Genomic DNA, 26,283 nt, shown 5'->3' with positions numbered 1-26,283 from the left:
CACACCTACAGCCATACCACATTGGATATGCCCAATCTCGTCTGATCTTGTAAGCTAAGCAGTGTTGGGCCTGGTTAGTACTTGGGTGGGAGACCACATGGGAACACCAGGTGCTGTAGGTTTTTTCACATTACTGGCAAATTGTTTTTATTCTCTAGCTATTTAAATTGGAAACTTTTACTTTTTATTGCCTGTAGAGACATTTGTAAGAGGTCAAACAGACACAATAGTCATCACCTAAAGACTTACCACACTGTTTAGGCCCAATTCCAACTGCTTTTGGCAGCTAAACAGTGTTGAGCCTCTTTAGTAGTTTAATTTAAGATCCCCTGCTAATATCATGTCCTGTAGGTCTTTTTACATTACCAACACATGATGTTTTTCAGTAAGCAAAAACAGTTAGGAAGCTTTTTTATTAGCTTACCTGGTGATAGAAGAGAAGAGGGCAAGAAAGAGCATGTATCTCACCTACAGCCATACCACATTGGATAGGCCCAATCTTGTCTGATCTTGGAAGCTAAGCAGTGTTGGGCCTGGTTAGTACTTGGGTGGGAGACCACATGGGAACACCAGGTGCTGTAGGTTTTTTCACATTACTGGCAAATTGTTTTTATTCTCTAGCTATTTAAATTGGAAACTTTTTCTTTTTATTGCCAGCACAGACATTTGGAAGAGGTCAAACAGACACAATAGCCATCAGCTAAAGACTTACCACACTGTTTAGGCCCAATTCCAACTGATTTTGGCAGCTAAACAGTGTTGAGCCACTTTAGTAGTTTGATTTGAGATCCCCTGCTAATATCATGTTCTGTAGGTCTTTTTACATTACCAACACATGATTTTTTTCAGTAAGCAAAAACTGTTAGGAAACTTTTTTATTAGCTTACCTGGTGATAGAAGTAGAAGAAGGCAAAAAAGTGCATGTATCTCACCTACAGCCATACCACATTGGATAGGCCCAATCTCGTCTGATCTTGGAAGCTAAGCAGTGTTGGGCCTGGTTAGTACTTGGGTGGGAGACCACATGGGAACACCAGGTGCTGTAGGTTTTTTCACATTACTGGCAAATTGTTTTTATTCTCTAGCTATTTAAATTGGAAACTTTTTCTTTTTATTGCCAGTACAGACATTTGGAAGAGGTCAAACAGAAACAATAGCCATCACCTAAACACTTACCACACTGTTTAGGCCCAATTCCAACTGCTTTTGGCAGCTAAACAGTGTTGAGCCTCTTTAGTAGTTTAATTTAAGACACCCTGCTAATATCATGTCCTGTAGGTCTTTTTACATTACCAACACATGATTTTTTTCAGTAAGCCAATACAGTTAGGAAACTTTTTTTATTAGCTCACCTGGTGATAGAAGTAGAAGAGGGCAAAAAAGTGCCTGTATCTTACCTACAGCCATACCACATTGGATAGGCCCAATCTCGTCTGATCTTGGAAGCTAAGCAGTGTTGGGCGTTGTTAGTACTTAGGTGGGAGACCACATAGGAAAACCAGGTGCTGTAGGTTTTTTCACATTACTGGCAAATTGTTTTTATTCTCTAGCTATTTAAATTGAAAACTTTTTCTTTTTATTGACAGCACAGACATTTGGAAGAGGTCAAACAGACACAATAGCCATCAGCTAAAGACTTACCAAACTGTTTAGGACCAATTCCAACTGCTTGTGGCAGCTAAACAGTGTTGAGCCACTTTAGTAGTTTGATTTGAGATCCCCTGCTAATATCATGTTCTGTAGGTCTTTTTACATTACCAACACATGATTTTTTTCAGTAAGCAAAAACAGTTAGGAAACTTTTTTATTAGCTTACCTGGTGATAGAAGTAGAAGAAGGCAAAAAAGTGCATGTATCTCACCTACAGCCATACCACATTGGATAGGCCCAATCTCGTCTGATCTTGGAAGCTAAGCAGTGTTGGGCCTGGTTAGTACTTGGGTGGGAGACCACATGGGAACACCAGGTGCTGTAGGTTTTTTCACATTACTGGCAAATTGTTTTTATTCTCTAGCTATTTAAATTGGAAACTTTTTCTTTTTATTGCCAGTACAGACATTTGGAAGAGGTCAAACAGAAACAATAGCCATCACCTAAACACTTACCACACTGTTTAGGCCCAATTCCAACTTCTTTTGGCAGCTAAACAGTGTTGAGCCTCTTTAGTAGTTTAATTTAAGACCCCCTGCTAATATCATGTCCTGTAGGTCTTTTTACATTACCAACACATGATTTTTTTCAGTAAGCCAATACAGTTAGGAAACTTTTTTTATTAGCTCACCTGGTGATAGAAGTAGAAGAGGGCAAAAAAGTGCCTGTATCGTAAGGTGCCCATACACGTTACAATTATTGTATACAATATTGTATACAATATCGCATCTCATCCGATCTGGGTTTTGCGATGACATTAAATGAGATGAGATCTAGTACAAAAAGTACGTGCTGCACATACTTTTTGTACTAGATCTCATCTCATCTGATGTCATCGCAAAACCGAGATCGGATGAGATGCGATATTGTATACAATATTGTATACAATAATTGTAACGTGTATGGGCACCTTTACCTACAGCCATACCACATTGGATAGGCCCAATCTCGTCTGATCTTGGAAGCTAAGCAGTGTTGGGCGTTGTTAGTACTTAGGTGGGAGACCACATAGGAAAACCAGGTGCTGTAGGTTTTTTTTACATTACTGGCAAATTGTTTTTATTCTCTAGCTATTTAAATTGGAAACTTTTTCTTTTTATTGCCAGCACAGACATTTGGAAGAGGTCAAACAGACACAATAGCCATCAGCTAAAGACTTACCAAACTGTTTAGGACCAATTCCAACTGCTTGTGGCAGCTAAACAGTGTTGAGCCTCTTTAGTAGTTTAATTTGAGATCCCCTGCTAATATCATGTCCTGTAGGTCTTTTTACATTACCAAAACATGATTTTTTTAAGTAAGCAAAAACAGTTAGGAAACTTTTTTATTAGCTTACCTGGTAATAGAAGTAGAAGAGGACAAAAAAGTGCATATATCTCACCTACAGCCATACCCCATTGGATAGGCCCAATCTCGTCTGATCTTGGAAGCTAAGCAGTGTTGGGTCTGGTTAGTACTTGGGTGGGAGACCACATGGGAACACCAGGTGCTGTAGGTTTTTTCACATTACTTTCAAATTGTTTTTATTCTATAGCTATTTAAATTGGAAACTTTTTCTTTTTATTGCCAGCACAGACATTTGGAAGAGGTCAAACAGACACAATAGCCATCACCTAAAGACTTACCACACTGTTTAGGCCCAATTCCAACTGATTTTGGCAGCTAAACAGTGTTGAGCCACTTTAGTAGTTTAACTTGAGATCCCCTGCTAATATCATGTCCTGTAGGTCTTTTTACATTACCAACACATGATTTTTTTCAGTAAGCCAAAACAGTTAGGAAACTTTTTTATTATCTTACCTGGTGATAGAAGTAGAAGAGGGCAAAAAAGGGCATGTATCTCACCTACAGCCATACCACATTAGATAGGCCCAATCTCGTCTGATCTTGGAAGCTAAGCAGTGTTGGGCCTAGTTAGTACTTGGGTGGGAGACCACATGGGAGCACCAGGTGCTGTAGGTTTTTTCACATTACTGGCAAATTGTTTTTATTCTCTAGCTATTTAAATTGGAAACTTTTTCTTTTTATTGCCAGCACAGACATTTGGAAGAGTTTAAACAGACACAACAACCATCACCTAAAGACTTACCACACTGTTTAGGCCCAATTCCAACTGCTTTTGGCAGCTAAACAGTGTTGAGCCTCTTTAGTAGTTTAATTTGAGATCCCCTGCTAATATCATGTCCTGTAGGTCTTTTTACATTACCAACACATGATTTTTTTCAGTAAGCAAAAACAGTTAGGAAACTTTTTTATTAGCTTACCTGGTGATAGAAGTAGAAGAGGGCAAAAAAGTGCATGTATCTCACCTACAGCCATACCACATTACATAGGCCCAATCTCGTCTGATCTTGGAAGCTGAGCAGTGTTGGGCCTGGTTAGTACTTGGGTGGGAGACCACATGGGAACACCAGGTGCTGTAGGTTTTTTCACATTACTGGCAAATTGTTTTTATTCTCTAGCTATTTAAATTGGAAACTTTTTCTTTTTATTGCCTGTAGAGACATTTGTAAGAGGTCAAACAGACACAATAGCCATCACCTAAAGACTTACCACACTGTTTAGGCCCAATTCCAACTGCTTTTGGCAGCTAAACAGTGTTGAGCCTCTTTAGTAGTTTAATTTAAGATCCCCTGCTAATATCATGTCATGTAGGTCTTTTTACATTACCAACACATGATTTTTTTCAGTAAGCAAAAACAGTTAGGAAGCTTTTTTATTAGCTTACCTGGTGATAGAAGAGAAGAGGGCAAAAAAGAGCATGTATCTCACCTACAGCCATACCACATTGGATAGGCCCAATCTTGTCTGATCTTGGAAGCTAAGCAGTGTTGGGCCTGGTTAGTACTTGGGTGGGAGACCACATGGTGCTGTAGGTTTTTTCACATTACTGGCAAATTGTTTTTATTCTCTAGATATTTAAATTGGAAACTTTTTCTTTTTATTGCCAGTACAGACATTTGGAAGAGGTCAAACAGACACAATAGCCATCACCTAAAGACTTACCACACTGTTTAGGCCCAATTCCAACTGCTTTTGGCAGCTAAACAGTGTATGAGCCTCTTTAGTAGTTTCATTTAAGATCCCCTGCTAATATCATGTCCTGTAGGTCTTTTTACATTACCAAAACATGATTTTTTTCATTAAGCCAAATCAGTTAGGAAACTTTTTTATTAGCTTACCTGGTGATAGAAGTAGAAGAGGGCAAAAAAGTGCATGTATCTCACCTACAGCCATACCACGTTGTATAGGCCCAATCTCGTCTGATCTTGGCAGCTAAGCAGTGTTGGGCCTGGTTAGTACTTGGGTGGGAGACCACATGGGAACACCAGGTGCTGTAGGTTTTTTCACATTACTGGCAAATTTTTTTATTCTCTATCTATTTAAATTGGAAACTTTTTCTTTTTATTGCCAGCACAGACATTTAGAAGAGGTCAAACATACACAATAGCCATCACCTAAAGACTTACCACACTGTTTAGGCCCAATTCCAACTGCTTTTTGCAGCTAAACAGTGTTGAGCCTCTTTAGTAGTTTAATTTAAGATCCCCTGCTAATATCATGTCCTGTAGGTCTTTTTACATTGCCAACACATGATTTTTGTCAGTAAGCAAAAACAGTTACGAAACTTTTTTATTAGCTTACCTGGTGATAGAAGTAGAAGAGGGCAAAAAAGTGCCTGTATCTCACCTACAGCCATACCACATTGGATATGCCCAATCTCTTCTGATCTTGGAAGCTAAGCAGTGTTGGGCCTGGTTAGTACTTGGGTGGGAGACCAAATGGGAACACCCGGTGCTGTAGGTTTTTTCACATGACTGGCAAATTGTTTTTATTCTCTAGCTATTTAAATTGGAAACTTTTTCTTTTTATTGCCAGCACAGACATTTAGAAGAGGTCAAACATACACCATAGCCATCACCTAAAGACTTACCACACTGTTTAGGCCCAATTCCAACTGCTTTTGGCAGCTAAACAGTGTTGAGCCTCTTTAGTAGTTTAATTTAAGATCCCCTGCTAATATCATGTCCTGTAGGTCTTTTTACATTGCCAACACATGATTTTTTTCAGTAAGCAAAAACAATTACGAAACTTTTTTATTAGCTTACCTGGTGATAGAAGTAGAAGAGGGCAAAAAAGTGCCTGTATCTCACCTACAGCCATACCACATTGGATATGCCCAATCTCTTCTGATCTTGGAAGCTAAGCAGTGTTGGGCCTGGTTAGTACTTGGGTGGGGGACCACATGGGAACACCAGGTGCTGTAGGTTTTTTTCACATTACTGGCAAATTGTTTTTATTCTCTAGCTATTTAAATTGGAAACTTTTTCTTTTTATTGCCAGTACAGACATTTGGAAGAGGTCAAACAGACACAATAGCCATCACCTAAAGACTTACCACACTGTTTAGGCCCAATTCCAACTGCTTTTGGCAGCTAAACAGTGTTGAGCCTCTTTAGTAGTTTAATTTAAGATCCCCTGCTAATATCATGTCCTGTAGGTCTTTTTACATTGCCAACACATGATTTTTTTCAGTAAGCAAAAACAGTTACGAAACTTTTTTATTAGCTTACCTTATGATAGAAGTAGAAGAGGGCAAAAAAGTGCTTGTATCTCACCTACAGCCATACCACATTGGATATGCCCAATCTCGTCTGATCTTGGAAGCTAAGCAGTGTTGGGCCTGGTTAGTACTTGGGTGGGAGACCACATGGGAACACCAGGTGCTGTAGGTTTTTTTACATTACTGGCAAATTGTTTTTATTCTCTAGCTATTTAAATTGGAAACTTTTTCTTTTTATTGCCTGTAGAGACATTTGTAAGAGGTCAAACAGACACAATAGCCATCACCTAAAGACTTACCACACTGTTTAGGCCCAATTCCAACTGTTTTTGGCAGCTAAACAGTGTTGGGCCTCTTTAGTAGTTTAATTTAAGATCCCCTGCTAATATCATGTCCTGTAGGTCTTTTTACATTACCAACACATGATTTTTTTCAGTAAGCAAAAACAGTTAGGAAGCTTTTTTATTAGCTTACCTGGTGATAGAAGAGAAGAGGGCAAAAAAGAGCATGTATCTCACCTACAGCCATACCACATTGGATAGGCCCAATCTCGTCTGATCTTGGCAGCTAAGCAGTGTTGGGCCTGGTTAGTACTTGGGTGGGAGACCACATGGGAACACCTGGTGCTGTAGGTTTTTTCACATTACTGGCAAATTGTTTTTATTCTCTAGCTATTTAAATTGGAAACTTGGGGGCGTGACCTGGCAGCCATTAGAGAGAGACGTGGCTCCGATCAGCTCCAGCACAACTCAGGCTGAAAGCTCCATCACAGGCCCCTACAGACCTCAGCCACCGGCTACACTGCTTCCCAGAGACCCCCAGAGGCTAGCGGAGCTTCCAGCGGCGGCAGCGGAGTCGGGGCGGCCGTTTACGGCCGTTCGCGGATTGCGGCCTACCCGATCCCCGGAAGCCGCGGCCTAGATTTCAACAGCCGGCCGCGCTGCGGGCTCCACAGCGGACGTCTGCCGCGAAACAGCGCGCGTAGACGCCAGCACTCACCCCCTGCTCAAGCAACCACCCGGAGACCCCCCCAGCGCCACACATAAGGTCTGTGTCCGCCCCCACCCTCACAAAACCCCGCTATTAACCCCAGCTCCTGGCCCTCTGAGCGGCGGCCATCTTGAAGGTGGCAGAGTGAAACGCTGCTGCACACAGACAGCTCTGTGGTCTGGGCAGCTGCTGCTCTCTGCCCTTCTGTACAAAAAAAAAAAACACCTGTCGCCCTCCCTCTGCCCTGCTGAGTGTGGATGGTGCCTCTCAGGCAGGGAAACCATCAGCCACCCCAGGCCTATCAACCAGCTCTCCTGCAGTCCTCGGTGCAGAGGACAGAGAGCAGTATTACAAAAGACTGACACCCCCACCCTACACTCCAATACCTGGCTATATTATTATAATACCAGAAGCTGCATTGGGCCCACACTGCGTCCCCCTTTGCTTCAACTGAGACAGCCCCGCCCACAGCGCAGATCACAGCGTGGAAAAATAACAGCTACCCATCAACATACTGAAGATCAGACGCAACTTATACACCCCGCTCAGAGCCCCGCCAAGTGGGTGGGGGGCCCACCTGCCGCCCGGAGAATACAACCCCATAGCAGAAACCGGAGACGATGACCTCACTCCACACTGACCGGCCCTCCCACTTGAGATGATTGGCCCGAAGAACTGTTGATGCCAGGCCGCTGAGGGGACGCGGCCGGGACTTCGCCACGCTACTCTTTTACTACTCTTAGCTACCAACCCAGCGGCCCTATGACCGCCTAGATGTGAACTGCCTTCTCACCAGCATGGTCAAGTCTGGTAAAAAGAAAGTAAGCACCCCGAAACCAAAAGCGAATCCGACCTTGAGAGATCTGAGACCCTTTTTACTCTCTGCCATACCGAGTGACTCTGAAACTAACACCCCCCCAAGCCCACTTCTCAACTGCTCCTCTACACCCCCTTCCCTCAAGACAATGGAACAACCCTCTTCCCCCACCCAAGGAGAACCCACTCTCAAGGAACTCATGGCGTACATGAAAACCTTACCCACCGAACAATATATACAAAACATCATGCGTAAGGAGTTGGCAACGATCAAGCAAGATGTAACTCAACTAACTGAAAGAGTGGATGTCCTCGAGGACCATCAGGAGTCTGCTGACACATTCACAAAATCCCTCTGCGAAGTCATCGCAGCCCAAACACTCGAAATCAAATCCCTCAGAACACGGGTCCTAGACCTGGACAACAGAGGCCGACGTAATAACATCAGAGTAAGAGGCATCCCCGAAGATGTCCCCCCGGCAAACCTCATAGATGTCTTAACTAAGATATTCAACGAGGTCCTGGGGAAAGACTCTTCAAACACTATCACCTTTGATCGAGCACACCGAGCGCTCAAACCAAGAGGTCTCTCTGCAGACCGCCCAAGAGACGTTATATGCCGCCTGCACTATTTCTCCCAAAAGGAAGAGATAATGAATAAAGTGAGGAGATTAGACGGGCTAACTTTCAACAGCGAACCCATTGCCCTATACCAGGATCTTTCCTGGCACACCCTCCAGCAGCGGAAAACTCTCAAACCCATTACCGACGAGCTACGAAAACGCCAACTAAAATACAGATGGGGATTCCCCTTTCAACTACAAGTAGCATTGTCGGGGAAAACCTACTCCCTACAATCTCCCTCAGATCTCCCAACCTTTTGCTCTGGCCTCGGCCTTCCCCCCATGAAGATTCCGGATTGGGAATTTAACCCACCAGACTTGACCCCTCCTCAGCTGAACAAAAATGGAACACCATGGCAAACTACTCGAGACTCTAGCAAGAAATCCTCCATGGCTCAGGCCTGCATCCAGAACATTCCCGCCAAAGACCCATCACCCTCTGGGTCGACATGAATATCTCCCAGACTCCAGCGATCCATGGACTTCCCGGGTGTCGACGGTCGGGTGAGACAAACCCTTTCACCTGCTCACCAAAAAAACCCGTCTAATGACGCCCCTACTATATATTTGTGAGACAGACTGGTCTCCGCCGTTCTTTTTTGTTCCTTTATAACAAAGTTTAAATGTTTTTTTTTTTCTATTCTCTTACCATTAAGTTAGGGTTGGTTTATCTTCTTGAAGTGTAATATGCAACACTCTCAATGTGGCGCCCCAGGCGGCGTCCCCTAGTTACCCCCAAACCCCGCACTTGGCCTACTTGGCCCAATGGGACACCGAATGTACAATACAACAGGTTGTCTCATGGCGGGTTGTTACATATTACTGATGTTTATTTTTCTTGTACTTTTTTACCCTTTGTTTTCCCTCATCCCACCCTCATATACTCTTGTCCCCTTAGTCCAATCCGAACGTCCTTCTGCTGAACCATACCCTACCCAGGATGTCAAGTCCAGGTAAACTTAAAATTGTCTCATTCAACGCTAGAGGCCTGAACATCCCTTAAAAAAGATCTCAATTACTGAATATGCTTTGGTCGGAGAGGGTGGATGTAGCTCTGATACAAGAAACTCACTTTAAAGGATCCGCACGTCCTCCCTCCCTGACCAATTATAGATTCCCCTTAGCATACTACTCAAACAACCCTGACAGCAAAACGAAAGGTGTAGCTGTTGTATTCTCACGATCCCTACAAGTTACAGAAATCAAGACTCATAAAATAGTCCCAGGTAGAATACTGGTAGTCACTTGCACAATCTTCTCCAGTCCCTACACATTCATAGCCCTCTATGCCCCTAACAGCAATCAATCTACATTTCTTAGCTCCCACTTACCAAAATTAGAACCTCTATGCAAGGGAACTGTTATTTTAGGAGGTGACCTCAATTGGACCATGGACCCACCGGTAGACACCTCCCCCCCCTCGCCTAGATTTTCAATACGCAAACATAAACAAGTAAGGAAGCTATTACACAACTCACAACTAGCTGACTCGTGGAGAGTTTTGAACCCTAATGGCCGCGACTATACCTTTTTCTCCCATCCGCACCAAACTTACTCCCGACTAGACTACTTATTTATTAGCCACAGACACCTCCCACGGATAATCCAAGCCGATATCGGATCGATCCACCTATCAGACCACGCCCCAGTTTTTCTGACCCTAGCGACTTCCTATCGCAACCCAGCCCAATGGTCTTGGCGCCTCAATGAATCTCTCCTTCAAGACAAATATTGCAAATCCGAACTAGATAAAACCTTAGCCGACTACTTCTCTATCAACGAGACAGACGAGGTATCCAAAACGACCCTCTGGGAAGCGCATAAATGCGTAATGCGAGGAAAACTGATCCAACTAGGCTCATATATGAAAAAATCTAGATCATCAGCTGTAGAATCACTACTGCAAAAAATTCACCTCCTAGAAACTCGCCACAAATCCTCCCTAGCACCCGGCGACCTCCTAGACCTAGCTGAAGCCCGCGACCAACTGAAAAAACTACTCAACCTTAAAACTCAAGCATCCATACGAAAATGTAAATACAGATACTATCAGTGGGGCAACAAGCCTGGACGTCTATTGGCGCAGGCTCTTAGGGCCCAGAAAACAGCCTCCTTTATTTCAAACATGAAAAATAAATCAGGTACACTCTGCTTTAAAACACCGGAAATTGCAGCCTGTTTTAAAGAATACTACTCGGCGCTATACAACCTCTCAGACCCATCCTCAACAACAAACCCTATCCCAAACCTAATTAACTCTAAACGATATCTAGAAAGGGTCGCATACCCCACACTCCCGTCGGCAGCTAGAACCTCCCTAGACGAGCCCTTCACTACACTGGAGGTAGACCGTGCCATAGCCTCTCTGCCTTCAGGCAAGAGCCCCGGCCCGGACGGATTCCCGGCAACATACTACAAAACCTTCAGGGATGTTCTTACCCCTAAAATAGTCCAAGTCTTTAACTCCATAACAGCTACCCATTATTTCCCCCCTCAGTCCCTAGAAGCTCAAATCACTGTAATCCCAAAACAAGGAAAAGATCCCTCAATCTGCCCCAGCTACAGACCAATATCCCTGCTCAACGTAGATCTAAAACTATATGCAAAATTACTGGCCACTAGACTGAACGAATTTCTTCCCATGCTCATACACAATGACCAAGTCGGCTTCGTTCCCGGCCGCGAGGCAAAAGACAACACTACAAAAATAATCTCTCTAATTCATCTAGCCTCCAAGAGCCAAATCCCCACCATTTTACTGTCAACCGACGCCGAAAAGGCTTTCGACAGGGTCAACTGGGACTTCATGAGGGCAGTGCTGGAACACATTGGGTTAGGGCAGGTGTCACTCCATAGAATACTGGCTCTTTACTCACAACCCTCTGCCAGAGTTAAAGTGAACGGAACCCTATCTGACACTTTTTCCATTAGCAATGGTACAAGACAGGGTTGCCCACTCTCCCCCCTCATCTTTGTCTTATGTATCGAAGCCCTCGCTAGGGCAATTAGAAAGAATAACCAAATCACAGGCCTACAAGTTGACGACACCAATTATAAACTAGCCCTATTCGCAGACGACGTCCTGACAATCCTTACACAACCCTCCCACTCACTCCCACATTTTATGCAGGAACTGAACACTTTTAGCGCCCTTTCCAATTTTAAGGTGAATACCACTAAATCATATGCCCTAAACATCTCCGCACCTCCCAAAGAAATAACTGCCCTAAAAGCCCTCTATCCATTTATTTGGAAAGACTCCCATATCACATACCTGGGAGTTCAACTCCCTAGAGATCTCTCTCAACTATTCACCCTAAACTTCCATCCCATCCTCAAAGCTATCAAAAAGGATTTTTGTAGTTGGCAATACAAAACAATCTCATGGTTAGGTCGTATCGGCGTTGTCAAAATGAACACACTCCCTCGCCTACTGTATCTCCTTCAAGCGCTCCCGATTAAGATCCCAGACTCCTGGTTTCAGACCATCCAATCCCTGATCCAACAGTTTATCTGGGCTCGCAAAACCCCCAGGATTAGCAAATCCACCCTGATGCGGTCAACCGCTCAGGGTGGATTCCAACTTCCGGATGTTAGAAAATATCACCAAGCCATCATGCTAAGCAGGGTCCTAGATTGGACACGAAGTAGGGAGCTCAAACAATGGGTGGTTTTGGAGGGACTATACGCTCAACAGTACCCCGAAATTTTCCCCTGGCTTCCATCCCTTCCTAGACTCTCACATCAGCACCCGACCATCTCCCCTACATTGAAGGCATGGAAGCTCTTACGCAAGAAACCGAGGATTTCCTCAGACATAGGCCCCCTCACATCTTTCCTGGGGAACCCAGCTTTCACACCAGGCATTACTCTCTCCCACTACAAACCGTGGGCCCTGGAGGGCCTCTTTAGGCTAGGCCAACTAACACAAAACTCGGTAGTGCTGCAATTCTCTGACATCCGGAAAAAATGGGATATCCCACAATCAGACTTCTGGAAATATCTCCAGGTTAGGCATTTCCTTCACACAAAGAACACACTAAAACAGGCCTCTAGAGAACTATCCCCCTTCGAGAGACTATGTATCTCCCCTGCTCACCCTAAACATATAATATCTTCCCTATACCAAATCCTACAACAACATACTCCTCAGGAAACCATGCCCTTTCTCAGGAAGTGGGAAAAAGACCTAGATATCAAAATCACAGAGAGGGAATGGGAGGCTATCTTTATGAAAACCCATACAAGCTCCATATGCACTCAAGTCAAAGAAACCCAATATAAACTTCTGATGAGATGGTACAGACACCCATCCCTTCTCCACACAATATCCCCGTCAAACTCCCCTACCTGCTGGAGGTGCCGGAAAGATTTAGGCACCATGGTTCATATATGGTGGTCATGCCCTCTAATTCAACCATTCTGGAGGGAGGTAATCTCTGTGTCATCAGACATCACACTCACTCCTATCCCCACCAACCCCTCCTTCTGGTTGCTAAACCACTCAACTATACCGCTTTCCTCACATAAAAAATCCATACTGCGACACCTAAGCAACGCAGCCCGTGCAGTAATCCCTGCTCTCTGGAAGTCCCAGAATCCACCCACCCGTCTTACCTGGTTTTCGAGGATAGACTATTACATGAACATGGAGGACTTGCTCCTCAGCTCTAAAGATAGGATGTCAGAATTCACGGCCATTTGGCTTCCATGGTTAAACTACAAATCTTCCAACCCATACAAAGACTATATGGTGGCCCATGGAAGACCCAATCAATCCTCTCTTCCATCACTTTGCGACTCTACGACTAATTAAAAGCCACTATTAAGGATTGGACAACCCCCTCACCCCCCCCCTCCTCCCACTCAACTTTAGAAACCCTCCATCCCCGAACCCCCCCCCCCCCCCTCCTATTTTTCCCTGGTTATAAGAATACCCTTGTATGTTATGCTGTTAAATTTGAGACTGCAATACTGTAACGATTATTGTAAATGTAATGCAAACTTCTGTAACCTAAATCATTCGCAAAGATACATGTTACTACTTCTCTAATCTCTGTACTTGAATACTTTAACTCAATAAAAACAGAATTTAAATTGGAAACTTTTTCTTTTTATTGCCAGTACAGACATTTGGAAGAGGTCAAACAGACACAATAGCCATCACCTAAAGACTTACCACACTGTTTAGGCCCAATTCCAACTGCTTTTGGCAGCTAAACAGTGTATGAGCCTCTTTAGTAGTTTCATTTAAGATCCCCTGCTAATATCATGTCCTGTAGGTCATTTTACATTACCAAAACATGATTTTTTTCATTAAGCCAAAACAGTTAGGAAACTTTTTTATTAGCTTACCTGGTGATAGAAGTAGAAGAGGGCAAAAAAGTGCATATATCTCACCTACAGCCATACCACATTGGATAGGCCCAATCTCGTCTGATCTTGGAAGCTAAGCAGTGTTGGGCCCGGTTAGTACTTGGGTGGGAGACCACATGGGAACACCAGGTGCTGTAGGTTTTTTCACATTACTGGCAAATTGTTTTTATTCTCTATCTATTTAAATTGGAAACTTTTTCTTTTTATTGCCAGCACAGACATTTAGAAGAGGTCAAACAGACACAATAGCCATCAGCTAAAGACTTACCAAACTGTTTAGGACCAATTCCAACTGCTTGTGGCAGCTAAACAGTGTTGAGCCTCTTTAGTAGTTTAATTTGAGATCCCCTGCTAATATCATGTCCTGTAGGTCTTTTTACATTACCAAAACATGATTTTTTTCAGTAAGCAAAAACAGTTAGGAAACTTTTTTATTAGCTTACCTGGTAATAGAAGTAGAAGAGGACAAAAAAGTGCATATATCTCACCTACAGCCATACCCCATTGGATAGGCCCAATCTCGTCTGATCTTGGAAGCTAAGCAGTGTAGGGTCTGGTTAGTACTTGGGTGGGAGACCACATGGGAACACCAGGTGCTGTAGGTTTTTTCACATTACTTTCAAATTGTTTTTATTCTATAGCTATTTAAATTGGAAACTTTTTCTTTTTATTGCCAGCACAGACATTTGGAAGAGGTCAAACAGACACAATAGCCATCACCTAAAGACTTACCACACTGTTTAGGCCCAATTCCAACTGATTTTGGCAGCTAAACAGTGTTGAGCCACTTTAGTAGTTTAATTTGAGATCCCCTGCTAATATCATGTCCTGTAGGTCTTTTTACATTACCAACACATGATTTTTTTCAGTAAGCCAAAACAGTTAGGAAACTTTTTTATTAGCTTACCTGGTGATAGAAGTAGAAGAGGGCAAAAAAGTGCATATATCTCACCTACAGCCATACCACATTGGATAGGCCCAATCTCGTCTGATCTTGGAAGCTAAGCAGTGTTGGGCCCGGTTAGTACTTGGGTGGGAGACCACATGGGAACACCAGGTGCTCTAGGTTTTTTCACATTACTGGCAAATTGTTTTTATTCTCTATCTATTTAAATTGGAAACTTTTTCTTTTTATTGCCAGCACAGACATTTAGAAGAGGTCAAACAGACACAATAGCCATCAGCTAAAGACTTACCAAACTGTTTAGGACCAATTCCAACTGCTTGTGGCAGCTAAACAGTGTTGAGCCTCTTTAGTAGTTTAATTTGAGATCCCCTGCTAATATCATGTCCTGTAGGTCTTTTTACATTACCAAAACATGATTTTTTTCAGTAAGCAAAAACAGTTAGGAAACTTTTTTATTAGCTTACCTGGTAATAGAAGTAGAAGAGGACAAAAAAGTGCATATATCTCACCTACAGCCATACCCCATTGGATAGGCCCAATCTCGTCTGATCTTGGAAGCTAAGCAGTGTTGGGTCTGGTTAGTACTTGGGTGGGAGACCACATGGGAACACCAGGTGCTGTAGGTTTTTTCACATTACTTTCAAATTGTTTTTATTCTATAGCTATTTAAATTGGAAACTTTTTCTTTTTATTGCCAGCACAGACATTTGGAAGAGGTCAAACAGACACAATAGCCATCACCTAAAGACTTACCACACTGTTTAGGCCCAATTCCAACTGATTTTGGCAGCTAAACAGTGTTGAGCCACTTTAGTAGTTTAATTTGAGATCCCCTGCTAATATCATGTCCTGTAGGTCTTTTTACATTACCAACACATGATTTTTTTCAGTAAGCCAAAACAGTTAGGAAACTTTTTTATTATCTTACCTGGTGATAGAAGTAGAAGAGGGCAAAAAAGGGCATGTATCTCACCTACAGCCATACCACATTAGATAGGCCCAATCTCGTCTGATCTTGGAAGCTAAGCAGTGTTGGGCCTGGTTAGTACTTGGGTGGGAGACCACATGGGAGCACCAGGTGCTGTAGGTTTTTCCACATTACTGGCAAATTGTTTTTATTCTCTAGCTATTTAAATTGGAAACTTTTTCTTTTTATTGCCAGCACAGACATTTGGAAGAGTTTAAACAGACACAACAACCATCACCTAAAGACTTACCACACTGTTTAGGCCCAATTCCAACTGCTTTTGGCAGCTAAACAGTGTTGAGCCTCTTTAGTAGTTTAATTTGAGATCCCCTGCTAATATCATGTCCTGTAGGTCTTTTTACATTACCAACACATGATTTTTTTCAGTAAGCAAAAACAGTTAGGAAACTTTTTTATTAGCTTACCTGGTGATAGAAGTAGAAGAGGGCAAAAAAGTGCATGTATCTCACCTACAGCCATACCACATTACATAGGCCCAATCTCGTCTGATCTTGGAAGCTGAGCAGTGTTGGGCCTGGTTAGTACTTGGGTGGGAGACCACATGGGAACACCAGGTGCTGTAGGTTTTTTCACATTACTGGCAAATTGTTTTTATTCTCTAGCTATTTAAATTGGAAACTTTTTCTTTTTATTGCCTGTAGAGACATTTGTAAGAGGTCAAACAGACACAATAGCCATCACCTAAAGACTTACCACACTGTTTAGGCCCAATTCCAACTGCTTTTGGCAGCTAAACAGTGTTGAGCCTCTTTAGTAGTTTAATTTAAGATCCCCTGCTAATATCATGTCATGTAGGTCTTTTTACATTACCAACACATGATTTTTTTCAGTAAGCAAAAACAGTTAGGAAGCTTTTTTATTAGCTTACCTGGTGATAGAAGAGAAGAGGGCAAAAAAGAGCATGTATCTCACCTACAGCCATACCACATTGGATAGGCCCAATCTTGTCTGATCTTGGAAGCTAAGCAGTGTTGGGCCTGGTTAGTACTTGGGTGGGAGACCTCATGGGAACACCTGGTGCTGTAGGTTTTTTCACATTACTGGCAAATTGTTTTTATTCTCTAGATATTTAAATTGGAAACTTTTTCTTTTTATTGCCAGTACAGACATTTGGAAGAGGTCAAACAGACACAATAGCCATCACCTAAAGACTTACCACACTGTTTAGGCCCAATTCCAACTGCTTTTGGCAGCTAAACAGTGTATGAGCCTCTTTAGTAGTTTCATTTAAGATCCCCTGCTAATATCATGTCCTGTAGGTCTTTTTACATTACCAAAACATGATTTTTTTCATTAAGCCAAATCAGTTAGGAAACTTTTTTATTAGCTTACCTGGTGATAGAAGTAGAAGAGGGCAAAAAAGTGCATGTATCTCACCTACAGCCATACCACGTTGGATAGGCCCAATCTCGTCTGATCTTGGCAGCTAAGCAGTGTTGGGCCTGGTTAGTACTTGGGTGGGAGACCACATGGGAACACCAGGTGCTGTAGGTTTTTTCACATTACTGGCAAATTTTTTTATTCTCTATCTATTTAAATTGGAAACTTTTTCTTTTTATTGCCAGCACAGACATTTAGAAGAGGTCAAACATACACAATAGCCATCACCTAAAGACTTACCACACTGTTTAGGCCCAATTCCAACTGCTTTTGGCAGCTAAACAGTGTTGAGCCTCTTTAGTAGTTTAATTTAAGATCCCCTGCTAATATCATGTCCTGTAGGTCTTTTTACATTGCCAACACATGATTTTTGTCAGTATGCAAAAACAGTTACGAAACTTTTTTATTAGCTTACCTGGTGATAGAAGTAGAAGAGGGCAAAAAAGTGCCTGTATCTCACCTACAGTCATACCACATTGGATATGCCCAATCTCTTCTGATCTTGGAAGCTAAGCAGTGTTGGGCCTGGTTAGTACTTGGGTGGGAGACCACATGGGAACACCAGGTGCTGTAGGTTTTTTCACATGACTGGCAAATTGTTTTTATTCTCTAGCTATTTAAATTGGAAACTTTTTCTTTTTATTGCCAGCACAGACATTTAGAAGAGGTCAAACATACACCATAGCCATCACCTAAAGACTTACCACACTGTTTAGGCCCAATTCCAACTGCTTTTGGCAGCTAAACAGTGTTGAGCCTCTTTAGTAGTTTAATTTAAGATCCCCTGCTAATATCATGTCCTGTAGGTCTTTTTACATTGCCAACACATGATTTTTTTCAGTAAGCAAAAACAATTACGAAACTTTTTTATTAGCTTACCTGGTGATAGAAGTAGAAGAGGGCAAAAAAGTGCCTGTATCTCACCTACAGCCATACCACATTGGATATGCCCAATCTCTTCTGATCTTGGAAGCTAAGCAGTGTTGGGCCTGGTTAGTACTTGGGTGGGGGACCACATGGGAACACCAGGTGCTGTAGGTTTTTTTCACATTACTGGCAAATTGTTTTTATTCTCTAGCTATTTAAATTGGAAACTTTTTCTTTTTATTGCCAGTACAGACATTTGGAAGAGTTTAAACAGACACAACAACCATCACCTAAAGACTTACCACACTGTTTAGGCCCAATTCCAACTGCTTTTGGCAGCTAAACAGTGTTGAGCCTCTTTAGTAGTTTAATTTGAGATCCCCTGCTAATATCATGTCCTGTAGGTCTTTTTACATTACCAACACATGATTTTTTTCAGTAAGCAAAAACAGTTAGGAAACTTTTTTATTAGCTTACCTGGTGATAGAAGTAGAAGAGGGCAAAAAAGTGCATGTATCTCACCTACAGTCATACCACATTGGATATGCCCAATCTCTTCTGATCTTGGAAGCTAAGCAGTGTTGGGCCTGGTTAGTACTTGGGTGGGAGACCACATGGGAACACCAGGTGCTGTAGGTTTTTTCACATGACTGGCAAATTGTTTTTATTCTCTAGCTATTTAAATTGGAAACTTTTTCTTTTTATTGCCAGCACAGACATTTAGAAGAGGTCAAACATACACCATAGCCATCACCTAAAGACTTACCACACTGTTTAGGCCCAATTCCAACTGCTTTTGGCAGCTAAACAGTGTTGAGCCTCTTTAGTAGTTTAATTTAAGATCCCCTGCTAATATCATGTCCTGTAGGTCTTTTTACATTGCCAACACATGATTTTTTTCAGTAAGCAAAAACAATTACGAAACTTTTTTATTAGCTTACCTGGTGATAGAAGTAGAAGAGGGCAAAAAAGTGCCTGTATCTCACCTACAGCCATACCACATTGGATATGCCCAATCTCTTCTGATCTTGGAAGCTAAGCAGTGTTGGGCCTGGTTAGTACTTGGGTGGGGGACCACATGGGAACACCAGGTGCTGTAGGTTTTTTTCACATTACTGGCAAATTGTTTTTATTCTCTAGCTATTTAAATTGGAAACTTTTTCTTTTTATTGCCAGTACAGACATTTGGAAGAGGTCAAACAGACACAATAGCCATCACCTAAAGACTTACCACACTGTTTAGGCCCAATTCCAACTGCTTTTGGCAGCTAAACAGTGTTGAGCCTCTTTAGTAGTTTAATTTAAGATCCCCTGCTAATATCATGTCCTGTAGGTCTTTTTACATTGCCAACACATGATTTTTTTCAGTAAGCAAAAACAGTTACGAAACTTTTTTATTAGCTTACCTGGTGATAGAAGTAGAAGAGGGCAAAAAAGTGCTTGTATCTCACCTACAGCCATACCACATTGGATATGCCCAATCTCGTCTGTTCTTGGAAGCTAAGCAGTGTTGGGCCTGGTTAGTACTTGGGTGGGAGACCACATGGGAACACCAGGTGCTGTAGGTTTTTTTACATTACTGGCAAATTGTTTTTATTCTCTAGCTATTTAAATTGGAAACTTTTTCTTTTTATTGCCTGTAGAGACATTTGTAAGAGGTCAAACAGACACAATAGCCATCACCTAAAGACTTACCACACTGTTTAGGCCCAATTCCAACTGTTTTTGGCAGCTAAACAGTGTTGAGCCTCTTTAGTAGTTTAATTTAAGATCCCCTGCTAATATCATGTCCTGTAGGTCTTTTTACATTAACAACACATGATTTTTTTCAGTAAGCAAAAACAGTTAGGAAGCTTTTTTATTAGCTTACCTGGTGATAGAAGAGAAGAGGGCAAAAAAGAGCATGTATCTCACCTACAGCCATACCACATTGGATAGGCCCAAACTCGTCTGATCTTGGCAGCTAAGCAGTGTTGGGCCTGGTTAGTACTTGGGTGGGAGACCACATGGGAACACCTGGTGCTGTAGGATTTTTCACATTACTGGCAAATTGTTTTTATTCTCTAGCTATTTAAATTGGAAACTTTTTCTTTTTATTGCCAGTACAGACATTTGGAAGAGGTCAAACAGACACAATAGCCATCACCTAAAGACTTACCACACTGTTTAGGCCCAATTCCAACTGCTTTTGGCAGCTAAACAGTGTATGAGCCTCTTTAGTAGTTTAATTTAAGATCCCCTGCTAATATCATGTCCTGTAGGTCATTTTACATTACCAAAACATGATTTTTTTCATTAAGCCAAAACAGTTAGGAAACTTTTTTATTAGCTTACCTGGTGATAGAAGTAGAAGAGGGCAAAAAAGTGCATATATCTCACCTACAGCCATACCACATTGGATAGGCCCAATCTCGTCTGATCTTGGAAGCTAAGCAGTGTTGGGCCCGGTTAGTACTTGGGTGGGAGACCACATGGGAACACCAGGTGCTGTAGGTTTTTTCACATTACTGGCAAATTGTTTTTATTCTCTATCTATTTAAATTGGAAACTTTTTCTTTTTATTGCCAGCACAGACATTTAGAAGAGGTCAAACATACACAATAGCCATAACCTAAAGACTTACCACACTGTTTAGGCCCAATTCCAACTGCTTTTGGCAGCTAAACAGTGTTGAGCCTCTTTAGTAGTTTAATTTAAGATCCCCTGCTAATATCATGTCCTGTAGGTCTTTTTACATTACCAACACATGATTTTTTTCAGTAAGCAAAAACAGTTAGGAAGCTTTTTTATTAGCTTACCTGGTGATAGAAGAGAAGAGGGCAAAAAAGTGCATGTATCTCACCTACAGCCATACCACAATGGATAGGCCAAATCTCGTCTTATCTTGGAAGCTAAGCAGTGTTGGGCCTTGTTAGTACTTGGGTGGGAGACCACATGGGAACACCAGGTGCTGTAGGTTTTTTCACATTACTGGCAAATTGTTTTTATTCTCTATCTATTTAAATTGGAAACTTTTTCTTTTTATTGCCAGCACAGACATTTAGAAGAGGTCAAACATACACCATAGCCATCACCTAAAGACTTACCACACTGTTTAGGCCCAATTCCAACTGCTTTTGGCAGCTAAACAGTGTTGAGCCTCTTTAGTAGTTTAATTTAAGATCCCCTGCTAATATCATGTCCTGTAGGTCTTTTTACATTACCAACACATGATTTTTTTTCAGTAAGCAAAAACAGTTAGGAAGCTTTTTTATTAGCTTACCTGGTGATAGAAGAGAAGAGGGCAAAAAAGAGCATGTATCTCACCTACAGCCATACCACATTGGATATGCCCAATCTCGTCTGATCTTGGAAGCTAAGCAGTGTTGGGCCTGGTTAGTACTTGTGTGGGAGACCACATGGGAGCACCAGGTGCTGTAGGTTTTTTTACATTACTGGCAAATTGTTTTTATTCTCTAGCTATTTAAATTGGAAACTTTTTCTTTTTATTGCCTGTAGAGACATTTGTGAGAGGTCAAACAGACACAATAGCCATCACCTAAAGACTTACCACACTGTTTAGGCCCAATTCCAACTGTTTTTGGCAGCTAAACAGTGTTGGGCCTCTTTAGTAGTTTAATTTAAGATCCCCTGCTAATATCATGTCCTGTAGGTCTTTTTACATTACCAACACATGATTTTTTTCAATAAGCAAAAACAGTTAGGAAGCTTTTTTATTAGCTTACCTGGTGATAGAAGAGAAGAGGGCAAAAAAGAGCATGTATCTCACCTACAGCCATACCACATTGGATAGGCCCAATCTCGTCTGATCTTGGCAGCTAAGCAGTGTTGGGCCTGGTTAGTACTTGGGTGGGAGACCACATGGGAACACCTGGTGCTGTAGGTTTTTTCACATTACTGGCAAATTGTTTTTATTCTCTAGCTATTTAAATTGGAAACTTTTTCTTTTTATTGCCAGTACAGACATTTGGAAGAGGTCAAACAGACACAATAGCCATCACCTAAAGACTTACCACACTGTTTAGGCCCAATTCCAACTGCTTTTGGCAGCTAAACAGTGTATGAGCCTCTTTAGTAGTTTCATTTAAGATCCCCTGCTAATATCATGTCCTGTAGGTCATTTTACATTACCAAAACATGATTTTTTTCATTAAGCCAAAACAGTTAGGAAACTTTTTTATTAGCTTACCTGGTGATAGAAGTAGAAGAGGGCAAAAAAGTGCATGTATCTCACCTACAGCCATACCACATTGGATAGGCCCAATCTCGTCTGATCTTGGAAGCTAAGCAGTGTTGGGCCTGGTTAGTACTTGGGTGGGAGACCTCATGGGAACACCAGGTGCTGTAGGTTTTTTCACATTACTGGCAAATTGTTTTTATTCTCTATCTATTTAAATTGGAAACTTTTTCTTTTTATTGCCAGCACAGACATTTAGAAAAGGTCAAACATACACAATAGCCATAACCTAAAGACTTACCACACTGTTTAGGCCCAATTCCAACTGCTTTTGGCAGCTAAACAGTGTTGAGCCTCTTTAGTAGTTTAATTTAAGATCCCCTGCTAATATCATGTCCTGTAGGTCTTTTTACATTGCCAACACATGATTTTTTTCAGTAAGCAAAAACAGTTACGAAACTTTTTTATTAGCTTACCTGGTGATAGAAGTAGAAGAGGGCAAAAAAGTGCCTGTATCTCACCTACAGCCATACCACATTGGATATGCCCAATCTCGTCTGATCTTGGAAGCTAAGCAGTGTTGGGCCTGGTTAGTACTTGGGTGGGAGACCACATGGGAACACCAGGTGCTGTAGGTTTTTTCACATTACTGGCAAATTGTTTTTATTCTCTAGCTATTTAAATTGGAAACTTTTTCTTTTTATTGCCTGTAAAGACATTTGTAAGAGGTCAAACAGACACAATAGCCATCACCTAAAGACTTACCACACTGTTTAGGCCCAATTCCAACTGCTTTTGGCAGCTAAACAGTGTTGAGCCTCTTTAGTAGTTTCATTTAAGATCCCCTGCTAATATCATGTCCTGTAGGTCTTTTTACATTGCCAACACATGATTTTTTTCAGTAAGCAAAAACAGTTACGAAACTTTTTTATTAGCTTACCTGGTGATAGAAGTAGAAGAGGGCAAAAAAGTGCCTGTATCTCACCTACAGCCATACCACATTGGATAGGCCCAATCTCGTCTGATCTTGGCAGCTAAGCAGTGTTGGGCCTGGTTAGTACTTGGGTGGGAGACCACATGGGAACACCAGGTGCTGTAGGTTTTTTCACATTACTGGCAAATTGTTTTTATTCTCTATCTATTTAAATTGGAAACTTTTTCTTTTTATTGCCAGCACAGACATTTAGAAGAGGTCAAACATACACAATAGCCATCACCTAAAGACTTACCACACTGTTTAGGCCCAATTCCAACTGCTTTTGGCAGCTAAACAGTGTTGAGCCTATTTAGTAGTTTAATTTAAGATCCCCTGCTAATATCATGTCCTGTAGGTCATTTTACATTACCAAAACATGATTTTTTTCATTAAGCCAAAACAGTTAGGAAACTTTTTTATTAGCTTACCTGGTGATAGAAGTAGAAGAGGGCAAAAAAGTGCACGTATCTCACCTACAGCCATACCACATTGGATAGGCCCAATCTCGGCTGATCTTGGAAGCTAAGCAGTGTTGAGCCTGGTTAGTACTTGGGTGGGAGACCACATGGGAACACCAGGTGCTGTAGGTTTTTTCACATTACTGGCAAATTGTTTTTATTCTCTATCTTTTTAAATTGGAAACTTTTTCTTTTTATTGCCAGCACAGACATTTAAAAGAGGTCAAACATACACCATAGCCATCACCTAAAGACTTACCACACTGTTTAGGCCCAATTCCAACTGCTTTTGGCAGCTAAACAGTGTTGAGCCTCTTTAGTAGTTTAATTTAAGATCCCCTGCTAATATCATGTCCTGTAGGTCTTTTTACATTGCCAACACATGATTTTTTTCAGTAAGCAAAAACAGTTACGAAACTTTTTTATTAGCTTACCTGGTGATAGAAGTAGAAGAGGGCAAAAAAGTGCCTGTATCACACCTACAGCCATACCACATTGGATATGCCCAATCTCGTCTGATCTTGTAAGCTAAGCAGTGTTGGGCCTGGTTAGTACTTGGGTGGGAGACCACATGGGAACACCAGGTGCTGTAGGTTTTTTCACATTACTGGCAAATTGTTTTTATTCTCTAGCTATTTAAATTGGAAACTTTTTCTTTTTATTGCCTGTAGAGACATTTGTAAGAGGTCAAACAGACACAATAGCCATCACCTAAAGACTTACCACACTGTTTAGTCCCAATTCCAACTGCTTTTGGCAGCTAAACAGTGTATGAGCCTCTTTAGTATTTTCATTTAAGATCCCCTGCTAATATCATGTCCTGTAGGTCTTTTTACATTACCAAAACATGATTTTTTTCATTAAGCCAAAACAGTTAGGAAACTTTTTTATTAGCTTACCTGGTGATAGAAGTAGAAGAGGTCAAAAAAGTGCATGTATCTCACCTGCAGCCATACCACATTGGATAGGCCCAATCTCGTCTGATCTTGGCAGCTAAGCAGTGTTGGGACTGGTTAGTACTTGGGTGGGAGACCACATGGGAACACCAGGTGCTGTAGGTTTTTTCACATTACTGGCAAATTGTTTTTATTCTCTATCTATTTAAATTGGAAACTTTTTCTTTTTATTGCCAGCACAGACATTTAGAAGAGGTCAAACATACACAATAGCCATCACCTAAAGACTTACTACACTGTTTAGGCCCAATTCCAACTGCTTTTGGCAGCTAAACAGTGTTGAGCCTCTTTAGTAGTTTAATTTAAGATTCCCTGCTAATATCATGTCCTGTAGGTCTTTTTACATTGCCAACACATGATTTTTTTCAGTAAGCAAACACAGTTACGAAACTTTTTTATTAGCTTACCTGGTGATAGCAGTAGAAGAGGGCAAAAAAGTGCCTGTATCTCACCTACAGCCATACCACATTGGATATGCCCAATCTCGGCTGATCTTGGAAGCTAAGCAGTGTTGGGCCTGGTTAGTACTTGGGTGGGAGACCACATGGGAACACCAGGTGCTGTAGGTTTTTTCACATTACTGGCAAATTGTTTTTATTCTCTAGCTATTTAAATTGGAAACTTTTTCTTTTTATTGCCTGTAGAGACATTTGTAAGAGGTCAAACAGACACAATAGCCATCACCTAAAGACTTACCACACTGTTTAGGCCCAATTCCAACTGTTTTTGGCAGCTAAACAGTGTTGAGCCTCTTTAGTAGTTTAATTTAAGATCCCCTGCTAATATCATGTCCTGTAGGTCATTTTACATTACCAAAACATGATTTTTTTCCATTAAGCCAAAACAGTTAGGAAACTTTTTTATTAGCTTACCTGGTGATAGAAGTAGAAGAGGGCAAAAAAGTGCATGTATCTCACCTACAGCCATACCACATTGGATAGGCCCAATCTCGTCTGATCTTGGAAGCTAAGCAGTGTTGGGCCTGGTTAGTACTTGGGTGGGAGACCACATGGGAACACCTGGTGCTGTAGGTTTTTTCACATTACTGGCAAATTGTTTTTATTTTTTAGCTATTTAAATTGGAAACTTTTTCTTTTTATTGCCAGTTCAGACATTTGGAAGAGGTCAAACAGACACAATAGCCATCACCTAAAGACTTACCACACTGTTTAGGCCCAATTCCAACTGCTTTTGGCAGCTAAACAGTGTATGAGCCTCTTTAGTAGTTTCATTTAAGATCCCCTGCTAATATCATGTCCTGTAGGTCATTTTACATTACCAAAACATAATTTTTTTTATTAAGCCAAAACAGTTAGGAAACTTTTTTATTAGCTTACCTGGTGATAGAAGAGAAGAGGGCAAGAAAGAGCATGTATCTCACCTACAGCCATACCACATTGGATAGGCCCAATCTTGTCTGATCTTGGAAGCTAAGCAGTGTTGGGCCTGGTTAGTACTTGGGTGGGAGACCACATGGGAACATCTGGTGCTGTAGGTTTTTTCACATTACTGGCAAATTGTTTTTATTCTCTAGCTATTTAAATTGGAAACTTTT

The 26,283-nt window shown here is 41.6% G+C and overlaps 33 non-coding genes and 8 pseudogenes across 33 annotated transcripts; all 41 read left to right on the top strand.

Annotated features, from left to right (window-relative positions):
* The first annotated feature begins 3 nt into the window (after positions 1–3).
* On the top strand, positions 4–122 carry LOC146022892 (5S ribosomal RNA). Its single transcript, XR_014452330.1, has one exon. It is a non-coding gene; the product is annotated as a 5S ribosomal RNA (ribosomal RNA).
* A 344-nt stretch (positions 123–466) lies between these two features.
* Positions 467–585, top strand: LOC146023676 (5S ribosomal RNA). The gene has a single exon (XR_014453086.1). It is a non-coding gene; the product is annotated as a 5S ribosomal RNA (ribosomal RNA).
* A 345-nt stretch (positions 586–930) lies between these two features.
* On the top strand, positions 931–1,049 carry LOC146022116 (5S ribosomal RNA). Its single transcript, XR_014451584.1, has one exon. It is a non-coding gene; the product is annotated as a 5S ribosomal RNA (ribosomal RNA).
* Positions 1,050–1,395: 346 nt separating this feature from the next.
* On the top strand, positions 1,396–1,514 carry LOC146025082 (5S ribosomal RNA; annotated as a pseudogene).
* Positions 1,515–1,859: 345 nt separating this feature from the next.
* Positions 1,860–1,978, top strand: LOC146022115 (5S ribosomal RNA). The gene has a single exon (XR_014451583.1). It is a non-coding gene; the product is annotated as a 5S ribosomal RNA (ribosomal RNA).
* Positions 1,979–2,564: 586 nt separating this feature from the next.
* On the top strand, positions 2,565–2,683 carry LOC146025081 (5S ribosomal RNA; annotated as a pseudogene).
* A 346-nt stretch (positions 2,684–3,029) lies between these two features.
* On the top strand, positions 3,030–3,148 carry LOC146023971 (5S ribosomal RNA). The gene has a single exon (XR_014453370.1). It is a non-coding gene; the product is annotated as a 5S ribosomal RNA (ribosomal RNA).
* Positions 3,149–3,493: 345 nt separating this feature from the next.
* LOC146024712 (5S ribosomal RNA) lies at positions 3,494–3,612 on the top strand (annotated as a pseudogene).
* A 345-nt stretch (positions 3,613–3,957) lies between these two features.
* LOC146024845 (5S ribosomal RNA) lies at positions 3,958–4,076 on the top strand (annotated as a pseudogene).
* A 799-nt stretch (positions 4,077–4,875) lies between these two features.
* Positions 4,876–4,994, top strand: LOC146023743 (5S ribosomal RNA). Its single transcript, XR_014453150.1, has one exon. It is a non-coding gene; the product is annotated as a 5S ribosomal RNA (ribosomal RNA).
* Positions 4,995–5,338: 344 nt separating this feature from the next.
* Positions 5,339–5,457, top strand: LOC146023026 (5S ribosomal RNA). Its single transcript, XR_014452457.1, has one exon. It is a non-coding gene; the product is annotated as a 5S ribosomal RNA (ribosomal RNA).
* Positions 5,458–5,802: 345 nt separating this feature from the next.
* Positions 5,803–5,921, top strand: LOC146021564 (5S ribosomal RNA). Its single transcript, XR_014451044.1, has one exon. It is a non-coding gene; the product is annotated as a 5S ribosomal RNA (ribosomal RNA).
* Positions 5,922–6,267: 346 nt separating this feature from the next.
* Positions 6,268–6,386, top strand: LOC146025191 (5S ribosomal RNA). The gene has a single exon (XR_014454077.1). It is a non-coding gene; the product is annotated as a 5S ribosomal RNA (ribosomal RNA).
* Positions 6,387–6,730: 344 nt separating this feature from the next.
* LOC146022943 (5S ribosomal RNA) lies at positions 6,731–6,849 on the top strand. The gene has a single exon (XR_014452378.1). It is a non-coding gene; the product is annotated as a 5S ribosomal RNA (ribosomal RNA).
* A 7,192-nt stretch (positions 6,850–14,041) lies between these two features.
* On the top strand, positions 14,042–14,160 carry LOC146022584 (5S ribosomal RNA). Its single transcript, XR_014452034.1, has one exon. It is a non-coding gene; the product is annotated as a 5S ribosomal RNA (ribosomal RNA).
* A 345-nt stretch (positions 14,161–14,505) lies between these two features.
* On the top strand, positions 14,506–14,624 carry LOC146024014 (5S ribosomal RNA). Its single transcript, XR_014453412.1, has one exon. It is a non-coding gene; the product is annotated as a 5S ribosomal RNA (ribosomal RNA).
* A 345-nt stretch (positions 14,625–14,969) lies between these two features.
* LOC146024382 (5S ribosomal RNA) lies at positions 14,970–15,088 on the top strand. The gene has a single exon (XR_014453766.1). It is a non-coding gene; the product is annotated as a 5S ribosomal RNA (ribosomal RNA).
* Positions 15,089–15,433: 345 nt separating this feature from the next.
* Positions 15,434–15,552, top strand: LOC146023969 (5S ribosomal RNA). The gene has a single exon (XR_014453368.1). It is a non-coding gene; the product is annotated as a 5S ribosomal RNA (ribosomal RNA).
* Positions 15,553–15,897: 345 nt separating this feature from the next.
* LOC146023995 (5S ribosomal RNA) lies at positions 15,898–16,016 on the top strand. The gene has a single exon (XR_014453394.1). It is a non-coding gene; the product is annotated as a 5S ribosomal RNA (ribosomal RNA).
* A 345-nt stretch (positions 16,017–16,361) lies between these two features.
* Positions 16,362–16,480, top strand: LOC146024844 (5S ribosomal RNA; annotated as a pseudogene).
* Positions 16,481–16,824: 344 nt separating this feature from the next.
* Positions 16,825–16,943, top strand: LOC146023628 (5S ribosomal RNA). Its single transcript, XR_014453039.1, has one exon. It is a non-coding gene; the product is annotated as a 5S ribosomal RNA (ribosomal RNA).
* Positions 16,944–17,289: 346 nt separating this feature from the next.
* On the top strand, positions 17,290–17,408 carry LOC146023480 (5S ribosomal RNA). The gene has a single exon (XR_014452895.1). It is a non-coding gene; the product is annotated as a 5S ribosomal RNA (ribosomal RNA).
* Positions 17,409–17,752: 344 nt separating this feature from the next.
* Positions 17,753–17,871, top strand: LOC146021609 (5S ribosomal RNA). The gene has a single exon (XR_014451088.1). It is a non-coding gene; the product is annotated as a 5S ribosomal RNA (ribosomal RNA).
* Positions 17,872–18,216: 345 nt separating this feature from the next.
* Positions 18,217–18,335, top strand: LOC146021563 (5S ribosomal RNA). Its single transcript, XR_014451043.1, has one exon. It is a non-coding gene; the product is annotated as a 5S ribosomal RNA (ribosomal RNA).
* Positions 18,336–18,681: 346 nt separating this feature from the next.
* On the top strand, positions 18,682–18,800 carry LOC146021608 (5S ribosomal RNA). Its single transcript, XR_014451087.1, has one exon. It is a non-coding gene; the product is annotated as a 5S ribosomal RNA (ribosomal RNA).
* Positions 18,801–19,145: 345 nt separating this feature from the next.
* LOC146021562 (5S ribosomal RNA) lies at positions 19,146–19,264 on the top strand. The gene has a single exon (XR_014451042.1). It is a non-coding gene; the product is annotated as a 5S ribosomal RNA (ribosomal RNA).
* A 346-nt stretch (positions 19,265–19,610) lies between these two features.
* LOC146022536 (5S ribosomal RNA) lies at positions 19,611–19,729 on the top strand. The gene has a single exon (XR_014451987.1). It is a non-coding gene; the product is annotated as a 5S ribosomal RNA (ribosomal RNA).
* Positions 19,730–20,073: 344 nt separating this feature from the next.
* LOC146024523 (5S ribosomal RNA) lies at positions 20,074–20,192 on the top strand. Its single transcript, XR_014453900.1, has one exon. It is a non-coding gene; the product is annotated as a 5S ribosomal RNA (ribosomal RNA).
* Positions 20,193–20,538: 346 nt separating this feature from the next.
* Positions 20,539–20,657, top strand: LOC146022583 (5S ribosomal RNA). Its single transcript, XR_014452033.1, has one exon. It is a non-coding gene; the product is annotated as a 5S ribosomal RNA (ribosomal RNA).
* Positions 20,658–21,001: 344 nt separating this feature from the next.
* Positions 21,002–21,120, top strand: LOC146025164 (5S ribosomal RNA; annotated as a pseudogene).
* A 345-nt stretch (positions 21,121–21,465) lies between these two features.
* LOC146022718 (5S ribosomal RNA) lies at positions 21,466–21,584 on the top strand. Its single transcript, XR_014452162.1, has one exon. It is a non-coding gene; the product is annotated as a 5S ribosomal RNA (ribosomal RNA).
* Positions 21,585–21,928: 344 nt separating this feature from the next.
* On the top strand, positions 21,929–22,047 carry LOC146022941 (5S ribosomal RNA). The gene has a single exon (XR_014452376.1). It is a non-coding gene; the product is annotated as a 5S ribosomal RNA (ribosomal RNA).
* A 346-nt stretch (positions 22,048–22,393) lies between these two features.
* Positions 22,394–22,512, top strand: LOC146021689 (5S ribosomal RNA). The gene has a single exon (XR_014451166.1). It is a non-coding gene; the product is annotated as a 5S ribosomal RNA (ribosomal RNA).
* Positions 22,513–22,857: 345 nt separating this feature from the next.
* Positions 22,858–22,976, top strand: LOC146025179 (5S ribosomal RNA). The gene has a single exon (XR_014454076.1). It is a non-coding gene; the product is annotated as a 5S ribosomal RNA (ribosomal RNA).
* A 345-nt stretch (positions 22,977–23,321) lies between these two features.
* LOC146022930 (5S ribosomal RNA) lies at positions 23,322–23,440 on the top strand. Its single transcript, XR_014452365.1, has one exon. It is a non-coding gene; the product is annotated as a 5S ribosomal RNA (ribosomal RNA).
* Positions 23,441–23,785: 345 nt separating this feature from the next.
* On the top strand, positions 23,786–23,904 carry LOC146024754 (5S ribosomal RNA; annotated as a pseudogene).
* A 345-nt stretch (positions 23,905–24,249) lies between these two features.
* On the top strand, positions 24,250–24,368 carry LOC146022891 (5S ribosomal RNA). Its single transcript, XR_014452329.1, has one exon. It is a non-coding gene; the product is annotated as a 5S ribosomal RNA (ribosomal RNA).
* Positions 24,369–24,714: 346 nt separating this feature from the next.
* Positions 24,715–24,833, top strand: LOC146024765 (5S ribosomal RNA; annotated as a pseudogene).
* A 345-nt stretch (positions 24,834–25,178) lies between these two features.
* Positions 25,179–25,297, top strand: LOC146022835 (5S ribosomal RNA). Its single transcript, XR_014452275.1, has one exon. It is a non-coding gene; the product is annotated as a 5S ribosomal RNA (ribosomal RNA).
* A 346-nt stretch (positions 25,298–25,643) lies between these two features.
* On the top strand, positions 25,644–25,762 carry LOC146022454 (5S ribosomal RNA). Its single transcript, XR_014451911.1, has one exon. It is a non-coding gene; the product is annotated as a 5S ribosomal RNA (ribosomal RNA).
* Positions 25,763–26,107: 345 nt separating this feature from the next.
* On the top strand, positions 26,108–26,226 carry LOC146024121 (5S ribosomal RNA). The gene has a single exon (XR_014453513.1). It is a non-coding gene; the product is annotated as a 5S ribosomal RNA (ribosomal RNA).
* The last annotated feature ends 57 nt before the right edge of the window (positions 26,227–26,283 follow it).

This window comes from Crinia signifera, chromosome 7 (genome assembly GCF_055691185.1).
Source record: "Crinia signifera chromosome 7, ASM5569118v1, whole genome shotgun sequence".
Taxonomy (NCBI): Eukaryota; Metazoa; Chordata; class Amphibia; order Anura; family Myobatrachidae; genus Crinia; species Crinia signifera.
Note: the sequence above shows the minus strand (reverse complement) of the source record. Positions and strands in the feature narration are given on the sequence as shown.